Genomic DNA, 8,658 nt, shown 5'->3' with positions numbered 1-8,658 from the left:
TTTCAGGGGTCGGCAACATTTGGCATGCGGCTCGCCAGGGTAAGCACCCTGGCGGGCCGGGCCAGTTTATTTACCTGCTGACGTGGCAGGTTCGGCCAATCGCGGCCCCCACTGGCCACTGTTCGCCGTCCCGGGCCAATGTGGGCGGCGAGAAGCGGCACGGGCGAGGGATGTGCTGGCTGTGGCTTCCCGCCACCCCCATTGGCCCGGGACGGTGAACCGCGGCCAGTGGGGGCCGCGATCGGCCGAACCTGCCGCGTCAGCAGGTAAATAAACTGGCCCGGCCCGCCAGGGTGCTTACCCTGGCAAGCCGCGTGCCAAACGTTGCCGACCCCTGTTATATATCTTATATAGTTATGTTATTTTGTATAGAAATGTAAATGAATATTAATGGGATACTTTCCTTAGTTTGTCAAGAACTAGTTTCACAAATCTCACCATTCGCAAGAACAATGCTTGAATCCCTGAAGTTTTTCATATGAGAGAGATCGAGGAATGCTACTTAAAAGTCTAGAGTGTTCAGTATGGAGTGAAACCCAGATTGCCAGCTTTAATTTCTTTTGTTAACCTCTTTGTTGCGAAATTCATCTTAAGCAAATACATTCCTTATCAGTTTATTTTATGATATCAAATCCAGTCAAAGTTTTGGTTTTTATTTGTCTTTTGTCTGGATCCAGTTGTTTCTAATTTATTGCCATGTATCACTTGCAATGGAATCCTTTGAGTTTCCTCTCTGAACTTAAGCCACCTGGTTTCTGTTATTTTTAAGGTGGACAAGGACACTAGGGCACTTCACTCTACACATTGTAAAAGCAACAATTTAAAAAGGTGGCAGACATGTGCGTATAAACAGAAACAAAAGCCTCCTATATGCCTGAAAATCCTCAGCGTTTAATAGGGTTTTAGTAAGATTCAGTCACAATTCTCAATGGAATAGATTGTTTTTAAACTGTGGGGTTTTTGGGTGCGCCATAATATAGCATACTCAGTAATATTTAATTTTAAAAAGATTATCCATTTCAATTTAATTCCTGCGTCAGGTCAATGAGGGCTAAAGATTTTTCCAGAAAACAGCTGTGAAACATTACAGGAGACAGCCCTAATTCTGCAAGCACTTACATATGTGATTCATTTTACACACAGACATAGTCCCATTGAATTCAGTGGGACTACTGACATCTAGAAAGTTACTCACGCGCATATGTGATTGCAGGATTAGGGCCTAAAAGCTTGCAGTTAATTCAGACAAATACTGGGGAGTGAGATCGCCCCTCATTTTGTGCAGGGCTCCCTTACTGCATCACAAATTAGAGAGGTCATATAGTGAAATCAGTAGGATTACTCATATGCGTAAATTTTAGCTCAGGATACAGCAAATCTACAGAAAGTATATTTTATTCCTCCTTAATTTTTGCACCAAAGAAGCCTGTGCAATATTTTGATACATTTGCACATTCTATCTCTTAGAGTATTAAAGTTTAAACCACTGAAAAGAAAGTTACCTAAATGTAGACGTAGGTTTGAGATATACCATTGTCAGACATTTTCCGGTAACACAATTCCTTTTGAATTTTTAGTACATAAATAATGCCAGAGGGCATGCAATAACATTATGAATGTGTGTGTTTTTTGTCTGACATAACAATAAACTGAGAAGTCTGTCATACACAGAATACATTTTGAAAAATTGAAGGCATCTAATTATTGTGTTATAGACTTTGAAGAATTATTATAACATATAAAAAGTTCAGTGACAATAAATCATAGTTCTGCACACATACAAAAACACAAACAAAAATCCTCACAACCTCACTGAATCCAGATAAATAATTTGAATTGAAAGATCCCAATGTATAAAATTCTAAGTTATGGCATTAATATTTGCAATTATGAGCACATCTGATTTTATGGAGCCAACAGTCTCCACTTCTTAAACTGCAGATTTCATTATACAGGTCACACACTGTTTTTCCTTGGCACCATGGGCGCACGCCCAGGCTTTTAGACTCCTTTGTTGATTTCACTGCAGTGCTACTCAGCCTCTTTGGCTAGACAATTAAAAACAAAAACCCTGTTCCAAGTTGTTTTGTTTTTCCTTTTCCGCTTTTAACATTTCGTAATTAGTTACTTTAGGGCCAAATTCTGCTCCTAGGCTCAGATTGTGCCTTGTCCAGTGAAAGCCTGTAGGAATAGTCCTTAAACGGTGGAATGCAATTGTATACTTTTCCTGTATACTTTTCTGACCTTTCCCTGCTTGTGTAAAAGACTGCAGAAGATCAGATGCAATTTGGATCCTAACAGATTAAGGTTTCCTTTGCATCATCTACTAAATCTTCACACATCTTTTGCTGTGTTTCTAGCTCCTATTATTGCAATGCAGATTTTCTTAATCTCATACTGCATGCTACTCCATCAACTATATGAAATATAACACTAGACTTTTCTCTACCAGCACAAAAAACACTTCCACAGTTGTTCACTACCGAAAATGTATAGCCAATGGATTTAAACTTGGGTGTCTAGAGCTAAGCACAAAAATTCTGATCCTTCAATTCACTCTGTGTGGGCAAACAGCTGAGCCAGCATGGAGCCCATTGACATCAACTGGGCTTCACGTGTCCACACTGCAGTGTCTGCCTGCAGTGAATTAACTGCAAGGTTGGAGCTTTAAATTGTTGTTTAGTTAAATAGGACTCTGGTCTGTAAAGCTGTAGAGACATGTTTAACTTTACACACAGTGAATACTCTCATTGACTTCAATGACTAGCCTGATTTTCAGAGGGCTGAGTACCCACAACTCTCTTTGACTTCAATGGAAGCTGAAGGTACTCATCACCTCTGAAAGAATCAAACCATTTATTAGAGGTTCCCACATTTGAATACTGGTCTATTAACATGAACACATTACAATATTATAAATAATATCTATTCAGACAATGGGCCAGATCCTCAGCTAATATAAATCTGTGCCTCCCCATTAACTTCAGTGGAATGATGCCAATTTATACCAGCTGGCAAGAAATGATAGAGAAGACATATAAATCTGCACTAGGACCTTTATTCAGGGAGGGACTTAAGCACTAAACATGGAAACAGTTCTACTGAAGCCAGTGGGATTACTCATGTGCTGAATGTCCACTACATGTTAAACACTTTGCTGGACTGGGGCTTAAGGGAGAGATTTTCAAAAGCATAAATGACAGGAACCTGACACCCATTGAAAACTCACAAAGCCATAACATTTAGAACTAAATGTGAAAGTGCCTTCTCTTTCAGGCTAAGGCATGCATGGCACACATGATGATCTACACTTCTGCGGCATCTGCTAGACAGGGGGTTATCAGAGTAAGAGCTTATGGACAATTATCATTTTATACCAGCTGAGGACCTGACTCTCAGTCGTAAGTTAGATGTTTGGGCGGAAGCCAGGCCTATAAAGTTACTGAGACATATGTTTTGTCTATACACTTTTATTTTAAAAAAAATTAATGTAGAAATGTGTGCAAATAAGATGGGACACAGAGAAGATATTAGGTCTATAGCATAATTACCTAGCTAAGGACTTTTTCCAGAATCATGTTGTTTAATAGATATATTTCAGCTTCTACAAAGGAGGTATTCTAATATATCATGTAAATCTGCTTTTAGATACTTTAAAAAAAATGTTAGTGCATTAATAAAGATAGAGGCCTTTGAGGTTAACATGTTTGCCAGGAGCTGGCAATGGGTGACAAGGATCACTTGATGATTACCTGTTCTGTGCATTTCCTCTGGGGCACCTGGCATTGGCCACTATCAGAAGACAGAATACTGGGCTAGATGGACCTTTGGTCTGACCTAGTATGGCCATTCTTATGTTCTTATGTTAAAGATCCTATGAACCTTAATATGAAAAATATCAGTGCACTAGAAAACAAATATATGCATATATAACCATCACCATTTTATTTCCCCCCTCAATTCCCTGAAGTTGACATTTCAGGTAATATTCTACAAAATTAAGGTTACAGTAACATTAATATATTACTAGAAAGGGAAAAACCAAGATTTTTCAAAAGTGAGTAGTGAAACCTGAGACTCATTAAATGGGCCTAATTATTATAAAATGCTGCTGCTTAAACATGTCTCAAACTGAGCACCCTAAAACTGAGGCATTCAGTGTCACTAGTGACTTTAGAAAATCTTGACAAGATTGTGCCTAAACACTTTGAAGCCATTAGCCCATTTTTATTATTATTTTGTCACTGAAACACATTGCAATCTTACCAGTCTGTAGAATTCAATCCGTCTGTGGAATTAGGACAGGGTGAGCTAGTCAAACCCAATAATTTATTCAGTCAATTTTGACTTTTTTTGCCTCCACACTGGCTATTCACAAGGAGTCTTCAATTTTATGGTGTTGGTTATTATTCAAAACTGTTCCACAAACCCTTTACTCAAACATACTTCAGCCAAGGTTTGTTCATGGAATATTCACTATTTGCCATGTCACCTTAGTCACATGGACTTTTTGGCTCCCTGATTGGATGGTTGAAAGTTTTGTGAGAGAAATAAACAAATCAAAAAAGACTTCAGGTGACTGAACACACTGAGCATTCTCAAGCATTTGCAAAACATTTGTTCTACTAAAAAATTGTCGCATAAATGTTTTCAAAAGACAAAGTAAAAAGGGGCACAGAAACCACTGGTGTGAATTTGAAACTTTTATACAAACATTCTGTGTTGGGTTGGACCCCCCTGGGATGACACCTGGGGTGCTGGGATGCCACTGAGGCAGACCATTCTGCCAGCCTGGGCCTCCTTCTACCTGGTCTTGCTGGGCTAGGCTCCCCAGCCTTTTCCAACCAAGCATACCGCAGGGCCACACCCAGCTGCACAGAGATACGCTCTGAGAAGGCTCAGCTTAAGGGGCTTGCCACAGCATCCAGATGTCCACCCCCGCTTGGAGTACAAATCCAAAATTATATGACATTCACCTCTGCTCTCAATATGGAGGAGGGTATGCACAACTTCTCGCCTCCCTTTACCGCCCCAGTTAGAAATCACATAAACTGGGTTATCTTGTAAACCAGAAATAAAGTTATTAACTATAACGGGTGTATTTTAAGTAGTTAAGAAGGTAGCAGAAAGAACGAGGAGGATTACTAAGAAAATAAAACAGAACATGCAAACTAAGCTTAATACACTAAAGAAACTGGTTACATGTAAGTTCTCACCCTAAATGTGGTTTTAATAATCTTCTTCACAGGCCAGATGCCCTTCCAGCCTGGGTCCATTTCTTTCCCCCAGTTCAGTCTTAGTTGTTTCCAGCAGTCCTCTTGGGTGGGGTATCAGGGGAGAACTGACGACCTGGATGACCTTGCTCCCCACTCTTAAATAGGATTTGCATAAGGTGGGAGTCCTTTGTTTCCTCGTTTGCCCCTCACCCCCCAGCTTCTCATGGAAAAGTACAGAATTCAAGATGGATTCCAGTATCAGGTGACACGGTCACATGCCTCTGTAGGGCCCCTGTAGCCATTCTTCACAGGTTGACCCACACGTTCACAGGAAGACTAAGCTCTTTTACAGTCCATTGTTTCTTGCTGATGGGCCATCAGCACTGTCTGGCTTTTTCATTGTTATACCTGAAGTGTTAGCAGGGGGTGTCACAGTCGAAATATAGATACATAGTCAATATTCCTAATTTCAGATACAGAAATGATACGTGCATACAGATAGGATAATCACATTCAGTAAATCATAACCTTTCCAATGATATCTCACATGAGCCATCTTGCATAAAGTATATCTCAGTTATGTCATTCATATCATAAGCATATTTTCATAAAGAATATGAAATGACACGTCCCACATTCACAAATACTTTTTTGCAGTAGTCACCCAAATTTACATGGGCCACTAAAAGGCTTATGTTGCAAGCCTAATGTGCTCAGAATTCATTGTGCTAAACTCAGGTATCAGTTACTCCAATGAAATCCACAGTAACCTTTAATGGGGTTGCTCTGAATTTCCAAGAGCACTCTTTGGCTTGTTATCTTAAATTAGATCCTGGAAAGTTTGTGGGATGGAGCCCAATGTGGGGAAAGAAATCATAATGGAAGACTGAAAAATTCATAGTAGTGCCCAACTGTGAATATAGGACTTACATAAGTAGTAAGAATGAAGAATTTATATCTGCCACATATGATTCCCACTTTTGCTAGAGCTTCCTGGGAGCTAACAGTGTACAAGCATTCATTTCTAAGACAATTTGCTTGATAGCTCCTTCTGCACTTGAGGTGAGTTTATTTTATTTTAAATAGGTTTTGATTTGTTTTGTCTGTACTGAGATGGAAAACTGGAAAAAAAATGTGATTTCCAGCAGTAATTTATTTTGGGATCAATCTTGGAGTTCTTTTGGTAAGGACTACCTAATCTCACCCTGTATTAGCTATATAAATGTGCTACATTTATCGTATGTTATGTTCTATTGATCTTTTATTGATTTCATATATTGGATATCATTACTAGAATCACCCAATCCATCAAGTCTCCTTGTATGAAATGTTTGAGCTGTTTGTCCTTTTATTATGTGACATTTCATGGGGTTTTGGAAAAAAATAATGAGAAAGCTGAGGAAACTGGACAATTTTGAACACATATCTGAAGAGACAAAACAAACAAGTGAGAGATTGGAATGTCAGAAATAACAAAGTTTGCCAAACTGAGGATGAAAATAAGAATATGGATTAGAGTGGCTGTTAAGAAGAACTATGTTTAAGTTTAAAAAGAAAGGGAGAGAGATGAGCAAAGAAAGTCACATAACTGCTACACTCAAATATTTTCACTTATTTGAATTGTTACAAAAAGAAAAGGGGGCCCTGACTCAAATCACAAGAAAAAAACTACAATTAAATAGCAGCTTTCCTCTGACAAGCAGAACATAATCCCTTATAAATATAAAAAACAAAGCTTCCCACATGCAAACCTAAACTCCATCAAGTCTTGCCTTCCATAACAGCCCCCACAAATAGATCCATTGATCTCCATTTGAATTATTGACATAGCAAAGGCCAGAAAGATATCTGAAGAATTCCGTAGAGTTTTCTGCTTGTGCACTTCAGCTATTGGGAAGACAACACCATAGGTACATCTACCCTGCACACTCCTTACACCAGGGGTCGGCAACGTTCGGCACGCGGCTCGCCAGGGTAAGCACCCTAGCGGTCCAGGCCAGTTTATTTACCTGCTGACGTGGCAGGTTCGGCCGATTGCGGCCCCCACTCGCCGCGGTTCGCTGTCCCGGGCCAATGGGGGTGGCGGGAAGCGGCGCGGGCCAAGGGATGTGCTGGCCGCAGCTTCCCGCCGCCCCCATTGGCCCGGGACGGTGAACCGCAGTGAGTGGGGGCCGCGATCGGCTGAACCCGTCGCGTCAGCAGGTAAATAAACTGGCCCAGCCCGCCAGGGTTCTTACCCTGGCGAGCCATGTGCCGAACATTGCCGACCCCTGCCTTACACCATTGTGGAGCTTATATAAACTGCACATCCCCATAGCACAAGTATAAATTGCAGTGTAGACAGTGAAAGACTGCTCAGGTGACTAAAGATATGACTGAACCCTGAGGGTATATACCCTACAAGGCTTTTTATATGCCCAAACAGTGCCTCCCCCTAGACTAACCCTGCTGCTGGAGCCTTTACCCACTGCATCCCCCTGCCAGAGCCTTTCACTGCTGCATGTAGCTACGCAACACAGTGTGGACACAGCCTGCTTTTTACTGACGCATATGGCTATGCACATCCTACACCATGCCACCAGGTGTGTGTAGTGTAGACATAACTTCAGGGACCTTCTATAGGGTAAGTAAAATTGAATGTGTCATCAGTGATGAAGAATAATTATGGAGATAACTTGCAATAAGGCATTTGGAGACTAGAAAAGTACCATCAGGCTGTCATGTTGCAGTAGGAACAAATAGTTAATGAATATGTCAACATGAGGGGACTCAAGGAACTCAATTGCCTGAAGTATACAATTGTGGGGAGAAAGAAAACTTTCGCCAACATCTTTAGCTTACAGGGCCTTTATGATTTTCCTGGCCAAAGTCTGAAAGATCTCTTTTGCTGTTGAAGTCCGCGGATGAAATTCAGGCTCCATCCAATGCCAAAACTCCCGTTAACTTCAAAGAAGCCAGGATTTCACCCTCATATTTCATGTTCCAACCTTCCCCCACACATTCACACAAACTTTTATTGCCCCATCCTAGAGTCAGGGAAGAACCAATCACCTCACTATCAGGTAGTTCCTAAAAGTCTGCAGACCAGCAGCCACAGGAGTGAATTTAGCCTGGATAGAGCCATCTGTCTTGGCTTTATTTATAATGCAGGTTTGGGTTTCATCAGGTTTGGCAAACCTGCGGTGAGTTTTGAGTGAACTTAGAGTAATGAGTAGTTTCAGCACCGGAACTTAGGGTTTTCAGCCCTTCCCCCCGCCCCCCTAATCACTCCAAATTTGGAAGTTTAAGCAGAGTTTCACTATAAGTTTGAGGTTCATTTGAATTCAGATTTGCTTAATGACCCTCAGACCTTTATTTAGACATGTTCAGAATGCGATACCACTGTGTACAGTCCTTCTATAAATTCCAACAATTTAAAAGAAAGGTCACTTTGGAGTTCTGT

Source organism: Terrapene carolina, unplaced genomic scaffold, assembly GCF_002925995.2.
Source record: "Terrapene carolina triunguis isolate 2854851 unplaced genomic scaffold, T_m_triunguis-2.0 Scaffold33911, whole genome shotgun sequence".
NCBI classification, from domain to species: domain Eukaryota; kingdom Metazoa; phylum Chordata; order Testudines; family Emydidae; genus Terrapene; species Terrapene triunguis.
Note: the sequence above shows the minus strand (reverse complement) of the source record.